Genomic DNA, 15,538 nt, shown 5'->3' with positions numbered 1-15,538 from the left:
TATTTCGTTTTACTGCTGCAGAACAGTTAGAGGTATTAATTTAAAATATGATGGCAAATTACACGGAATCTTTCATCAAAGGGGATCAAAGCACTTTGCATATTAATTACATTTCAGAATAAGTCTCTGAGCTAAGCTTTATTACAGGAGATAGTGATTCTGGGGATTCATTTGGTGAGAGGAAATCAGGACACCTGGGATTTACTGCCTGTGACGTGGTGCCTAACCTTCCCTCAGATCCCCCGTGCCTCAGTTTCTCTCTGTAGGAGAAGAATGGTTATATTTAACTTTGTTTTCAAAGGCTGAGGAGGAAAATCCTCTGGCATAAGTGATGTCTGAGAGTGTGCATGGCAATTCCAGCCCCAGAGCAGGCCATGCAGCAGGAAGGGAGCTGAAGTGACAGATGCACCCAGTGGAGTCCTAAAGCTGCTCTGTCTGCCAGGAAATTCCCACTGGCGCTTCCTTGGAGGTGCCAGGGTCACTCCTTCCCCTTTCCTCTCTCAAATACCCTGAAGCACAACCAGGACCACTGGAGGAACCCTCACACTCCCAGCCTTGAGCATCTCCTGGGCTTGGGAAGCTTCCACCTTCACTGTGACTTTCTAGGAGATAACTTTCTGTTTCCATCTGACAGCTCAGTGCAGCCTTAGCGTGAGATCATCCAGGTTTTCAGGGGCTATCAACAGCAAATAGGTAGCAAAGCTCCCCTAAAATTTCAGGTTTCATTTGAGAGTGATCTGCAGGCTTCATGCTTGTTGCTCTGCCTGTGCTCTGTGTGCTTGAGAAACCTTTCTAGAACAGACCAGAGGGACAAATCCTGCTCATTTCTTAGTGAATCTGGGACAAAATAATTAATGAGAATGAATCTGGAGTCACTTTCTAGCAATAATGGCATGAAAAAACCATCCCATTTTACAACACTGATAATCAGTGGCTCATGAAGAAAGAATCAAGAGCAAATTCCTTGAACAAAGGTTATTTTCCTTTGAACATCACTGAAATAGGTCATGTAGAGTGGTAGATGTGACTAAGCCAGAGTGGCTGCATGTCACGAGACCAAGGATAAAACGATGAGAATCAGCAACAACAAACCAGGGCAGGAGTGAGAGGATGGGCCAAGCAGCCTTTGGTTCCTCATTATCACACAGGTCAAGAATAACCAAAACAAACACTTAGCCCAGCCTTGGGTGAGGACAGGATTAGATAGGAGTGTGCAGGAGGTTATTGTGATCCCAGATCATGGCAAATACCAACTTCCCTTTGGACTTTAGCAGCAAAGATGTTTTTGAGTGCTTCCTGTGTGCCCTGAGAGGTGCTGGACTTTGCTGTCACACAAAATCCACGTGCTGGGGGGACACCTGTCCTGCTATTGCCAAAGCCTGATTATCTTGCTTAATCATTTACTGGAATTCAATTTGGTGCTGCCTGCAGTGGCAAAGGAGGGGCTCCTGTGGATCCCAGTGCACTGGGATGGGGTTTGTTCTCCCGGAAAAGAACTGGGATGGGGTTTGTTCTCCCGGAAAAGAACTGGGATGGGGTTTGTTCTCCCAAAAGTGAACTGGGATGGGGTTTGTTCTCCCAGAAAAGAACTGGGATGGGGTTTGTTCTCCCAGAAAAGAACTGGGATGGGGTTTGTTCTCCCAGAAAGGAACTGGGATGGGGTTTGTTCTCCAGAAAAGAACTGGGATGGGGTTTGTTCCCTCAGAAAGGAACTGGGATGGGGTTTGTTCTCTTAGAAAGCAGAATGGCCTGTACAGCACCCAGGAGGAAGGGGAGCACAGCTGGTCCCATTTTCCTGGGAGGAACAGAGCCAGTGGAAGCTGAAGGACTGGACAGGAGAGGGTTCTGGGGTGAGCCCAGACCTTTTGCAACCAATCCAGTGCTCCCCACGGGGCTGCCCTTCCTCTTTTCTACGTGGTACTGCCAGCAACAGGAAAGCCACCAACGTCACCGTGGATTTGCAATGCTCAGCCATTGGCACTGAGCCCCCTGCCAGCCCTGCACTGCTGGGGCAGGGGATTTCTGCAAATTCTACAAAGAAGCCCTTGGCACAGCCCCCTCGGAAGCAACCAGATCCCCTCACTGACCCCCACCTGCCCCCCGTGCCTCCCTTGTCTCCCCCCCATGCAAACCAGGCTCAGCACGAGCAGCAAAATCAAAATCCTGGAGGTGCCACTGCCACCAGTGTCAGCAGCTGCCAGAGCTGCTCTGAGATTTGGCTTGCTGATGTCTGAGGAGTGGAGATGAGAACGATTCTGGAGATGAGAGACAGAAGTCTGGGACAAATGCTGCTGGATTGCTTCTTATGGGGCATGTTCTCATCCGCAGCCTTTGTAATTGCAAACAATGCTGCCCTGCAGATACCTGGAAGGGACTGGAGACAGACAGATGCCTCTCCTCATCAGGAAATCTGTCTTGATAGGCAGCCAAGATCCGAGGGGAGCGCGCATTATTTGCTGTTATCATCATCATCACCATCCCTAACCTCATTTCCCTGGGGATTTGACTCCAGTGGAAGTGCATGAAGGGCTGTCCTTACACTGTTTTTGTCAACCTTGCTGCCACACGAGTCCTTCCCATGGAATTTGTGCCTAAGGAATGGGTCACACACTGCCCAAAGCCCCCTGAACAGCAATAAAAATAACTTTTATTGCAAGCTGCACTTGAAAGCCATAAGAGAGCAAAAACTGGGTGTGCTGTGAAACACCTGCAGAGGCTGCCTGGCCCCCCTCACACACCCACAGCAGCGGAGGAAAGCAGAAAATCAGTAGCAACGAGCAGAAGTTGATTTATTTGTGCCAAAACAGAATGATGAACCCTGAGCTTTTCTTTTTTTTTTCATATTGCATGTGCAGGAACATGATGTCAACACCTCCGTGCTGCAACAGGAAACAGAAGATAAGAGCTGGTGAAGCCTCAGCTCTTCCTGAGAACTGATCTGCCACTGTTTTTGTTTATGTTGTGCTCTGCAAAACCGAGGTTACCAACACAAATAATCTTTTTTGGCAACTTCAGCATTACTTTAATTTCCCAAACGGTTTTAGGTGATTGCCAGTACATCTATTATTTCTAAATACTTGCCTAATTTTCAGAAGGATGTGTGTATACAATCGCTGCACCATCTGCAGTTTGGGCTGTACAGCCACAGCGTTGGAACTTCTTGCCTGGATGACAAAGAGGGATAAAAAAGAAAATGAAAAATGATGTGCCAGTCATAATTACCAGGCATTCCAGAATATATTTCTGGAGAAGTTATTTGTCCTAAGGATTCATATGCCTGCTTTATAATTGCCAGATGACTATGCAAATATTAGCAATGACATGACAACAAATGACATCCCCCCTCGTATGGAAATGAAGCAAAATCTAAATTTACGAACCACTCATTTTCATTATTCATCTAAGCCTAATCACAAGCACTGGGAAATGTCACTGTAAAATCCAGTGAGGGTGGTGTTGTTTTTTTTTCCTGAAGTGAAAATCAGAGGGCTGTTTCTTTACTCTGACAGCTCACTGAATTTAGCACCCGCTGCCCCTGGTGTGCTCTGAAATTCGTCTGAGTCTGTGGGGCACTGATGCTGAGAGCACAGAGAGTGATGCTCCAGGAGGAAAACTGCTCCTGAAAGGAACAGGAGCCGGCACAATGGAGCCACTGATTAAGGAGAACAATCCTGGAGGATTTCCTATGATGCCGAGCTCCGGGAGGAAAGAGCGGAGCAACGCAAAGGAAATGAGTGCATTTGCTCAGAAAGAAAAGGTCAGCCAGCCCCAACTTTTCAGCTTTGATATACACATAGCATTCCAACTCCCATTTTTATCGCAGATTATAGCTTCCCAAGGCCCTCAGGAAGTTGACAGAGGGATTGTGAGGTTATTGGGTGGTGTGAGAACGGAACTACCTATGATTTACAAAGCTGTCATTGCAGCACAGGCACTTCTGTGCAATGAAGAACAAAGCAACCACCCAGCAGCATCCCTTTTGCACCCTCATCACACAGCTTGAAATAACAGCTGCAGTCAGCAGCGGGGAGAGTCAGGCTTCCCCCTCAAAACCCCCTGCAAAGGGAGTTTAACAAAATGCACCATGGACAGGCAAAAGCTGGTGAACAGCAAAGCTACACAGATTCACCCAGATCCCCTTCATGATCATCTTTGAGACATCACTCAAAGTTAAACAGCAGTGACTGTAAAGACAGCAAAATGTTTGATGCAAAATATTGTTACATTTGGGAAAAAATATAGGGCTCCTGGGTTCCATCCACAATAATCCCATTGACTCCCTATCACAACTCAATTTCCCCTAAATTTAATTCCCTTATTCATAAAATAGAAACAATAATATTTAATTTTCTGTCACAGGCCATTGTGAGGTGGTGAATCTTCACTGCTTTTCTGACAGAAAACCAAACCATTGTTGCCTGAACAAGTGGACTATTTCTATTAATGCAATAGAGGCAATGGGATTCATGTTATTTCAGTTATGCCTCAGCTTTCTCAGCTTTTGTACAGCTTTGAAAACCAACTCTTAACCCTTTATGTCTGTTGAAAACAGATGCTGAAGTTGTTGATGCAGGTGTAAAAGGGTTTTATGGGATTTTAGCTAAGGAAGAACACAGCACAGAGTGAAACCATGGCACTGCTGAGGTTAATGGGAATACTCAGCATAAAATACAAACCAGCTCCTTGTACAGCATCTTTTGTATCTCAAGAGCCTCACTGAGACATAACTAAAATACCAAATCTAAAAGGCTTCCAAACACTACCTCAAGACAACACTGGTAGAACAAAATTTCAGCTCATGGTACTTGAATGCATAATGAAAAATCCATTAGTGACTCACTTTTGCTAAGGACAGAAGGCAGCATCCTTATGAGTCAGCTTTCTGCTGAGAAAAAACTCCTGCCTTCAATGGAGCAGGAGCCACACCATTGAAAAGAGCTCAATTATCAGCCATTACACCGTGGGACAGAGTGGGGAACAGGTAATGAAAAGAGCAAAAACACATGAAGGACTCAGCTCATGGAGGACCTCTCAGCGTTATAAGAGTGACCTTTAAATTCAGTGAGAAATGAGAGTTGCATCAATCCATCACCTGCCGGGGAAATTTACTGCAGACCTCTCTGGAAGTCAAAGCACACAGGGGTGTTGTGGCTGCAATGCTAACTTAAAATAGGTAGGTGTCTGAATCAATTAAGGGAGAAAAATGAAAAAAAAAAGTAATTAAATGTACTGAGCATTATCAAATTTGGATGACTGTAAGGGATGAGAAAACTTTTGTAGAGTGTGACAGATAACATCTACAGATAAAGAAACAATCATGTATAAGAGGAGACGTGTTGAGTACTGACAAAGAATGTGATATAGGTTCTGAAATGATTTAAAGGAAGTTTCTTGCATCTCTTAAATGGAGTTCACTTCTGTGAACACTGCACTAGCAAGGTACATTTTTATTTTTTCATCACTCACTTCAGCTCCTAAGTCCTTACTCAAGCAAAACTCCCACCGGAGTCAATTAAATCTTCCTTCTGATTTGAAACAACATAACTAATGCAAGAGAAAGACTTTCAAGCTTGTCAGCTCTGTCACACCTCTTGGCTGCCTGGAGTCATCCTCAGCAGCGCTGTGTCCACATGAATCACAGCGCCCTGCAACCACACAGCCAAGGGGGGACAGTGTTCCAGAGCCTGGCGCTGTCCCTTGGATGAGTTCTGCACCAGATTAATCCCATTGTCTTCAGCAAACTCCAGCGTGTTTTTTGTGGGGTGACTCAGAGAGTTTGGCCCTGCACCTGCACTGATATTATCGGTGGCTTTGGGCAGACACGATTCCTCTGCGCTGCTTTTCCACTGCTCCCCTCGGTGCTCCTGCCCGGGCTGTGCTGCCCACACAAGGCCACCAGGACAGGGACTGCAGATTGTGTCACACAGCAGCAGGACCTCTCCTCGTTGGTCCCTAAAGAAGTTTCTCAGCTGCGCCACAGATGCCCCGTAAATCTTACTAAAACTGATTGATTTCACAGTAAGAGAATTCTCTGACTAAATTCTTTACTTCCCCCTTCTCTCCCCGGGCTCCCCCCCAGCATTTACCATCAGTGGCTCAATCACTTTTGTAACTAACAGCAAAAGGCGACTGAAAATTTTCTCCAGGCGCTGCTGCTGGGAAGGAACGTTCCCTTCAGGGGTTCACTTTCAGTTTCACCACCAGTCTTGACCAATTTTTGCCCTCTCTGGGGGAACCACAGCCACCTTACCCCATGTCCCTGCCTCAGCGGGGACATGGGAACACAGCGTCCCTTACGTGAATTCTGCGTGGCACCAGGGCAACACCAGAGGTTCCTCATTTACCTAAAGCAGCTCCAGCCGTGACTCATCCCTGCCTTGTCACTGTGACGAGGCTCCTGATGGCGAGGGGACACGCTGAGCCCTCCGTCACCCCGATGTCCCCAACGTCCAGCTCCTGCAGAGCCCGCGGGTGGGGAAATGGCAAAATGTAAAACTGCCCAGGAAATTTCCCTGCAGCGTGGGAAAGATGAGCTTCTCCCATTTTGTCTCATCTGCAAGGCTTTGCTGGCTGTAGCTTGGCGTCCATCAAATCTCTGTCCTCCTGGAGAAGGGTCTTGTGTGAATTATCATGATTTACATCTTTTCCCATCCATCAGCCAAGGCCTGAGGGATTGCTCAGGACTGCTCAGAAAACTGGAAGAGGGCTGAGGGATGTTGTGCTGCCCCATAAACCAGTGGTTCCTCAGCTGAGAACATCCTTCTCCATGTCAGCAACAAGTCTGCAACACTGGAATTGGGGATTTGTCCGCTGTGACTCCCCTGAACACGAGTGGATTTCAATCTCTTTAAGCTTTTAAGTTTTAGGCTTAAGGAGTTAATCTCTGTGGAGAGCCTCTGTCCTCCATGGAATGAGGTTACTGCTCTGAATTACCTCTGGATGAGACCTTTTCCTGCACATAGGCTTGAGAGGGAGTCTAGGAAAATCAGTTTTATAGGGCTAATGTTAGCCTCAGTGACTGCCTCTGTAATGAAGTTTTCTCCTTCCTGACGCTGTTCACACCACTGTCACCAGCAAAAAACATCCCCTGATATGGAAAAAAGGACATCAGGGAAATTCCATTGAAATAAGTAGAATTGGAAAGTTTCTTTTTTATTTTTTTTTTAATGGGGTTGTTCCCACGATGATTTCAGGGAAGAGAGTGAGTGAGTTAGTGAGTAAGAAGATGAGGAAGGGGCAGGGAAATACCAAACACTTTCAGTGTACGCCCTCAAACAGTGAATGAAATTTGAAATCGGTAGAATGGAAACATTTGGGATGAAGAATGGAAGACAGTGAAACAAAAAGGATGAGAGACTCATGTTTCAGTGCTGGAAAAGTCATGATGAGCAAGACAGTCATTTTTACATGTTTGTTATACCCATACCATGAAGCCAACCAAAACAGAAGGGGCTAAATATTGTACCACTGAACCCAAGCCAATATTCCAAGGTTTATTGCCTAGAGCTCAGAACTGGGATAATCAAAATCTGTGTACAGGATTCAGAGTCAGCACAGGCCAAAGAATTTCCCTGGGCATCCTAACTTTGGCAACCAATATTGCAGAATGGTAAAACAGGAACCTCAAGGGAACACAGTATGGAGGTTTCCTAGACCTTCTTCCTCCCAGAACCTCATCCAATGCCTGCAGATTGTATGTCAGGCAATCCAAATCTGCCCAAAAGTCTGACATGTTCCCTTTAGTGGCCTCTGACACCAGAGATGAAAGGTACAGACATATTTACACCATAGGATGCACCAGAGCCAAGCTGCATTAGCATATGGCAGCTAAGATTAATGTTTGGAAGTAGCCCAGTCTCTGAGTCAGACTGATCCTTTCCGTTCATAAACTTTAAAGTGCCAGGAAAAAAGCGAAAAAGTCCAATTAAAATAAATCCTGGCTAACTCCACTGCAGGCTTATCATCACAGCACGAGGAGGACAGGATTTTGTTCTCTCTCCTGGAGAAGCTTGAGCAAGAAACCATGAAGTGGCCTCGGCAGATTCAGGGTGAAAGGAGTGTTTTTGGTGAGGGAGAAGTCTGGAGGCTGCTGGGCCTGCCTTCCTCTAAAGGCTGGAGGAGTTTTCTGGAAGGGTTTGTTTGGTGCTTTGGTTTCATGATTTCCGATTTTGCACTCCTGAAGTGAAGGAACTTTTCGCTTCATTTCTGACCGTTCAGCTCCCCCAAGGACATCTCCTCTTAGCTTCTGCCTTAAGTTAAATTTATCCTCACCTCCAAGCTCCTGCACAGGCCTGCCTGCACGTGTGGTCTGTTTGTTCCCAGTTCCCTTCTGCTGGGCATTCCCCTCTCTAGCAGTTTCTCTCTCCATTCGTTCCAACTTTTCCGCGCTCCCTGGCGTGCTCTGTCCCTCACAGCCCTCTCCTCACCCCATCTCAAGCCACCACCCTGAGGCAATCCCCAGTCTGGAGTCTGTGTTTGGCCAGGTGGGGATTGCTGGAGCCGGCACCGAGGGTGGATGCTGGGTTGGATCTCAAGGCGTCTGGAACTGCCCACCAAAACCAGCCCCACTCCAAACCTGAGGGCAGGTACTGCTTACAAGGGGGTGTGTGGCAGGACAAGGGAATGGCTTCAGTCTGACAGAGAGCAGGTTTAAATGGGATTTTGGGAAGGAATTGTTCCCTGTGAGGGTGGGCAGGCCCTGGCACAGGGTGCCCAGAGCAGTTGTGGCTGCCCCTGGATCCCTGGCAGTGCCCAAGGCCAGGCTGGACAGGGCTTGGAGCAGCCTGGGATGGTGGGAGGTGTCCCTGCAGATAAAACAAGGCCAGAGACAATGATTTCTGCATTAGAGGGTTAATAAAACATCTTTATAAAGTAGTTTTCTTTGGCCACACCCTGATTTCTGCAACAGATTCTTTAGCACTGACAAAACCTCCCCAATCCACTGACCATCACAGCAGTGCCAAGAGACTGAGTGAGAACAAGGAAAAACACAAGTCTCATTTGCAGCGGAGGCAGCAATTAAAAATCCATATCCTTACTATGAAAAAGATGAAAAAAAAAGAAAAAAAGGTATGTATTTCTTGTCTGTAATGTCCCATTGGGCTTACTCAGCTACACAATATCTAGAGGAAATCACTGAGAATGCTGATAAGGCAGCACAGAGGACATGCCAAAAGCAAGTCAGGGAAGTGCAATTCAACATCTCACGCACAGGGCTGGCTCCAGGGGGTCAAAGGATGGGAGAGAACCCGCTAAACTGCAGTAGCAGGAGCTGGCAAATCTTCCCAGGAAACTTCCAGAGCCTTGTTTGAGAAATTTCTCCTCGTCAAGTTGTTGTTTGGGTTCACTTGTTTGCTGCCTGAGGGCCTTTGTGATGGCCCAGCGCTGCTGAATCCTCCCATGCTCTTGTGTTGTAAAAAGCTGATTTCCATGTACTGCTGCCCACAGGAGAGCTCAGCAGAGACCTGACCTTGCACCTGGGTGCCTGAGCTGGCTCTCACAGCTCACACCTGGGCAGAAGCCACCCAGAGAGGTGACCAGAGAGGTGACCAGAGAGGTCACAGTGGATGCAGCGAGGCAGGCACAGCCTCGCCATCCCCGCTGCGCCCCAGTGCCCGCTGAGAGCCTGCCCGTGCAGCGGCTCTGGGAGACATCCAAAACAGCACTCAGGCACCAAAGTGCAACTCCTGCAGACTGCTGGCGCCTGTGCCCGTGAGAGCAACCCAGGAAAGCTCTGCCTGCCCTCCTCAGCTACGTCAGATGCTCTAAGTGCCCGCAGCTCCTGGGGAACGCTTCCTGAGGCGCCGCAAGGTCTGGCGCCTTTCGTGCCCCACTGCTCTGGGTGGGCTCAATTCCCTCAGCTGCTCCTGGCCTCCCTGAACAGAAATCAGGTGGGGTTTTTGTCAGGAAGACCTTCAGGACCCCATCTCTCAGGCATGATGTAGCCAGCAGAAGGGAACTCTCAGGAGTGCTTATAGGTATTTACCATCCGTGAGTCAGGGACCCCTTGTCCAGGATCCAACACTGTTTCCAAGGTAAAAGCCCTGATTCAACACCACAAATTCTGCACTTCTGATTACACAGTGGCTCAGCCTTCAGAGGCTGGGCAGAGCACGTTTTTCTCCCTTTCCTCCATGCCCTCAAGTTTCTCACAGCACTCTGTGTTCAGAGGTCCAGACCCATCTTCCAGGGAAGGGCTCTCAGCACTCGGTGAGTATTTAAAGCAAAGGGGTGGCTCACTCCCAGATATATTTTCACTGACAAGACTAATTTAGATGTTGATGCCAAATGTGTTACCTAAGGCCAGAAGCAAACACTTTGTGGCCCTATCTGAGTTTCACAGTGAGATTTTCAGAGGTTCCCTTCTCCTGAATGTTTCCCACTGGCCGATGCAGGAATTTCACCATCAGTGTACAGGCTAAGGGCGCTCGAGTCCTTCAAGTCCTGGTGCTGAACTATTCCCTAAAGGGAATTTAAGGTATTTAACTCATTAGAAAGCATTACACCTTTGAGGATCAGGTTCTAACCCTCAACCCTCCTCTGCTGCTAATCCCAAATCTCCTTGAGATCCGGCCCTCCTGGAGTTCAAAGTCCTCTATTCAGGATTTCACCCTAGTTAACTGTTAACCTGCATCTCCCTTTGGCCATGACCTTTGGTCAGGTGTTTGCAGTCTCCTGAACTACAGTGAACACTCACCTCCACAGAGGTGCTGTACAAAGCATGAAGTAAGCCTGGGACAGGGGCTGCAACTTCCTTGTGGCATTCATTTCTGCAGTGGAAAAAGAAATAAAGTACGAAAAATGTTCTGCTCGCCATGAATTTCCCATAGTAAATTCCTGGCACTAAAAACGTGCCAGGAGACAGGCTTGAAAACAGGCAGTTTAAAAGCAGGGTAAATTTTCTAGGGGTTTTAGGAGTGGCAGATTCCCCTCAGCATTTGCCCACTGTCACAGGACAAGGCCATGTGGCTGCACAGACCCCCTTCTCCACACTCATACACATCAGCTGTACCCATCCCTGTGACTGAAAAATCAGATTATTTATTCTGCCTATTGAGCAGGAAGAAGAGAAGAAATTGTTATGTCTTCTTAAGGAAAAATCTTAGCTATTCAATAAAGAAGAAACTTACACAGTAAATTCAGTAGATACTCATTTATTCTACTGTGTATTTTAAGTCCAGTCTCACAAAAATAGATGGACAGCATTACATATGTGGTAATGATAAACAAACTACACTGCAACAAGGCTTTGAGACAACATTTAAAGCTTGCTTTTTGTTCCCTGGAATCTGGGAAGTTCTGCCAACACGTAGCTTACCCAAGTCCTAAGAGGAAGGGCTGAACTTTCATTACTGATTATACTTAGCACAGCACTTGTATTTGAATTCTTCACCTCCACGCGCATCCTGTTCCTTCAGCAAGATTTCCTCACACGCTGTTATTTATACGTCGCAAACTCTTTATAACATTTTTCATTCTCTGCAATGTTTTTTCCTTTTCCTGAACGGCAGCTGTGTTCAGGGCCTCGGGACACACCCAGGAGAACACAACACACAACAGGGGCACACGCCCTGCAGAGCAATGCGCTCACTCCATTCCCAGCCCGCCCCGCCACGCCAGAGCTGCATAAAAGCAGAGTAAAAGCAGAATAAAAGCAGAATAAAAGCACCGGGGGAAACGGCCTGGGGTTGGCCCTGCCACTCAACATCCCAAACAAAAGCCAGGGTCAGCTTTTGGTTGTGTTCTTACACACCTCTGTAGCAGAAGGGGCAGGAGTGAATGAGCACTGCGCCTTCCTCAGTGACAGCGCATTCCCCGGGGATGGAGGAAGCCCAGGTGACCCCAAGGATGAGTGTGTGCACCCAGCTCTGCCTTGGGCAAACAACGCTGCTCATGACACACTCACAGCACCTACAGAGAGTTCCCAGTGCGAGAGCCGTGGCAGGAGCCAGAGGCTAAAATAAAACTCAGCCGTGTGTAAGGAATCACAAACAGAACAAGAGGAAATCAGGGTTACAGGATGTTAGATCACCCCAAACCGTGCTGGACAGGTAAGGGTTGAGGTTACACTTTCTGGGAAGGAGAAAACTTTGAGATTACAAAACTGAGATAAGTAAAATTCATAGAATTCATGGAATGTGCTGAGGTGGACGGGATCATCCAGCCCAGCCCCTGTCCCAGCACAGCCCCCCAACAATCCCACCCTGGGCACCCCTGGCAGCGCTGTCCGAGCTCTCCTGGAGCTCTGGGGCTGTGCCCATTCCCTGGGGAGCCTGGGCAGTGCCAGCACCTCTGGGGAAGAACCTTTCCCAAAATCCACCCTAAACCTGCCCTGGCACAGCTCCAGCCCTGCCCTGGGTCCTGTCCCTGTCACAGGGAGCAGAGATCAGAGCTGCCCCTTGGGAAGAAGTTCCAGACCTCCCCTCAGTCTCATCAAGGCTGAATTATCAAGGATTAATATAAGCTCTATAAATTAACTTTATTAAAGCGAAGTCAAAACTTAAAAATAGCATATCAACTGGAGAGGAAGAATATCCCAGAAACCTGGACATGAATCATTTTACCTGCATAAATAAATTTATTAAGTAAATAACCAAGAAGATGATTCAAATAAAGCACTTTTTTGGCCACTATTTTTTTCAAAGGAAGGAGGTACCAGTTTTGTTGTTGTGAGGCATTAGTCAGGAATTCAGATAGACTCATCCATGATCTATCTGTAAGAAAGTGATCTGGAATGAGGAAAATGCTCCTTTTTGCAAGAAGAGATATAGACTGAAGGGATTTGTTTGCTAATTTAGAACTGAAGCTGATCTTACTCTGTAGTCTTAGGTGAGTCAATTCATCCTACTGCTTTAGTTTCTTGGTTGTAGAAGAGGACTGAAAACATTGATTTACTGGTTTCAGAGTAGCAGCTTGGCTCAATGAACATTCCCAACGCAATTTGAAGAGAAATGACATTTACTGTTGTCAGAAAAAGGTTGGTTTATTGCTCCCATGAAAAAGAAAGTTAACTTTTCCATCAGTTGTCAGTATCAGTTTGCTCTTTCCACTTCTAATGGTGGGATAACCTCAGATAAACCGCTTGCTTTTAGTTCCCATTCTAGCACACACCATGAGCTCAGCTCCACACCCAGCTGGACTGGGGACAAATTCCTGTTCTTATCTCCGGCTCGATAGAAGCCTTATGTAATTAAACAATATTGTGACGAGGGTCTTATCTCAGGGCATTAACTTCTTCTTCCCTTGGCAAGGATGTGAGCGAGTTGGACCCAACTGCAAAGCTGCTCTGAGCCCGCTGCTTTCCCCTGTTTGACCTTTTAGTGGAAAATAAAATCCCCACCAGGCGAGCTCTCGCTGCTCTGGGTTCTTGAGACTCGAGCCTGCAGGAGGAGAACTCTTCAAGGCCACCTCCAGATTTATCTACTGTACAAGTGAAGAGATTCTGTAAACTCCTTCAGCGCTCTCCTGGCTCCTGAGAGAGCTGATGCCTCTGCACAAGGCATTAATAACAGCCAGTGATGTGGGGGCCCTGCCAGGAGCACTGCTTGTGTAACACCTCACAGGCACTGCTTGTTTTGGCTTTTTCCACTACCACCATCCTCCCTGGCTATGCCTGTGCAATGGCTGGACCTCATGAGGGATGAGAATTGTCTCCTTAATTTCACTGGGCTGCTCAGTTTTGGAGCACAATGCAAAGTACAGCAGGATTTCATGGCTGGTCTGTTAGCAATCTCCTGAATATGCTCACATGATGCAGATAATTTAGGTGTCTAAGATTAAAAAAAACCCAAAAAACAATTAAGTATTTTTATCTATTCCCTGGGGGCTTCTGGGGGATAATGCCCTGTTATCTCATACTTGGAATTCCTCCAGTTTAGCTTTTCATATTCCCAGCATGAATTATTATCTCTTTCTTTGAATGGAAATGGTATTGATTAACAGCTCTGACTCTTCAGTAGTTTTCCCCTGCTTGTTTCAATCTGAATTTCTTTTTTTTTTTAACCAGGTATGGGCCTAGTTCCTGTGTGAAAGGAAAAAAAATGGAAAGGTGTGCATGTCTAAGTGAAGAAATGATGACAGCAGCAGGAGGAGGAAGAAAGGTACAGAACCAATTAGAAATGCAGTGTATTGCAAATTCAGATTGCTGTCATTTCGCTCTTTCTCTTGACCTGCTTTTAGATTTAAAAGTCAGGAATAGCTGTATTTTGTTCCTGCAGTGCAGTCTAACCTGCACTGCATGAACACAGCAGCAGTGCCACCACCTGCAGCAAAACGTCCCTGAGGGATGCTGGTGACAGAACTGGGGGAAGGAACGGGGATGGGGCATGCAGCAGCACAGGATGAGCCTCGTGCTTTGCACTGAACCTGACGGGTGCAGCCAGAAAAAGGAAATGCCAGGAAAAAGGACGCAGGCAAAATGGAAAGACTGGGGAAATGTCTCATCTAATGAATGGGAGCTTTTTGTAACTTTAATCCCTTGTCTCCAGTAAAATTGAAAAAAAAAATAATTCCAAGAGCAGGTGAAAGCTGTGCTGCCCTAAAAGAGCTTATCATAGAATCATGGAATGGTTGGGTTGGAAGGGAGCTTAAAGTCCATCCAGTGCCACCCCTGCCATGGCAGGGACACCTCCCACTGTCCCAGGCTGCTCCAAGCTCTGTCCAGCCTGGCCTTGGGCACTGCCAGGGATCCAGGGGCACCCTGTGCCAGGGCCTGCCCATCCTCACAGGGAACAATTCCTTCCTAATATCTGAGCTAAAATTAAAGGGTGCCCAGGGCTGGAGGGGTGGGTGCCCTTCCTTTGCAGGCACTGGAGGTGTGAGACTCTCCCCTGTCTGTCACCGTGCTTGGCTCTGTCTCCAGCGCTGCAGTCACTGACACACGTTGGTATCATCGTGATGCTGAGAGTGCAAAAGATGTCAGACAAAGCCTGAAACATCTCCACACTCCGGTCTGGAGCCCCAGGAGGGGCTGAGGGAGCTGGGAAGGGGCTCAGCCTGGAGAAAAGGAGGCTCAGGGGGGACCTTGTGGCTCTGCACAGCTCCTGACAGGAGGGGACAGCCGGGGGGATTTGGGATCTGCTCCAGGAACAGGGACAGGAGGAGAGGGAACGGCCTCAGGCTGGGCCAGGGGAGGCTCAGGGTGGACAGCAGCAGGAATTTCCCCATGGAAAGGGAGCTCAGGCCATGGCACTGCCCAGGGAGGTTTGGAGTGCCCATCCCTGGAGTGTCCCAGGAAGGGCTGGAGGTGGCACTGGGTGCTCTGGGCTGGGGATGGGACACAGGCTGGGCTCGGTGATCCCGGAGCTCTTTTCCAAACACAAACAATTCCGCGATTCCGCGCTGCGAGCGCCGAGAGCCGCGGGGCTGAGCGGGGCACGGCGAGCACCGAGCGGACCCCGCGAACTTCGGGGGCCCTGGGGCCGCCTGCACCCCTCACCCTCACCCCGAATCCCTCATCCCGCACCCCGGTTCCCTCACCGGCTCCCTCCTCCCGAGCGCGCTGCCGCCGTTCCCGTAACCCGGCGGCGGAAGCCCCGGC

At 48.0% G+C, this 15,538-nt stretch overlaps 1 long non-coding RNA gene across 1 annotated transcript; it reads right to left on the bottom strand.

The window, feature by feature from the left end:
* Positions 1 to 2,616: 2,616 nt before the first annotated feature.
* Positions 2,617 to 15,536, bottom strand: LOC134559196 (uncharacterized). The gene is made up of 3 exons (XR_010082482.1): positions 15,478 to 15,536; positions 10,697 to 10,769; positions 2,617 to 3,164 (listed from the first exon to the last, which is right to left on the bottom strand). It is a non-coding gene; the product is annotated as an uncharacterized LOC134559196 (long non-coding RNA).
* Between the last annotated feature and the right edge of the window lie 2 nt (positions 15,537 to 15,538).

Source organism: Prinia subflava, chromosome 16 (assembly GCF_021018805.1).
Source record: "Prinia subflava isolate CZ2003 ecotype Zambia chromosome 16, Cam_Psub_1.2, whole genome shotgun sequence".
NCBI lineage: Eukaryota > Metazoa > Chordata > Aves > Passeriformes > Cisticolidae > Prinia > Prinia subflava.
The sequence above is the reverse complement of the archived record's forward strand: the minus strand, read 5'-3'. Positions and strand labels throughout refer to the sequence as shown.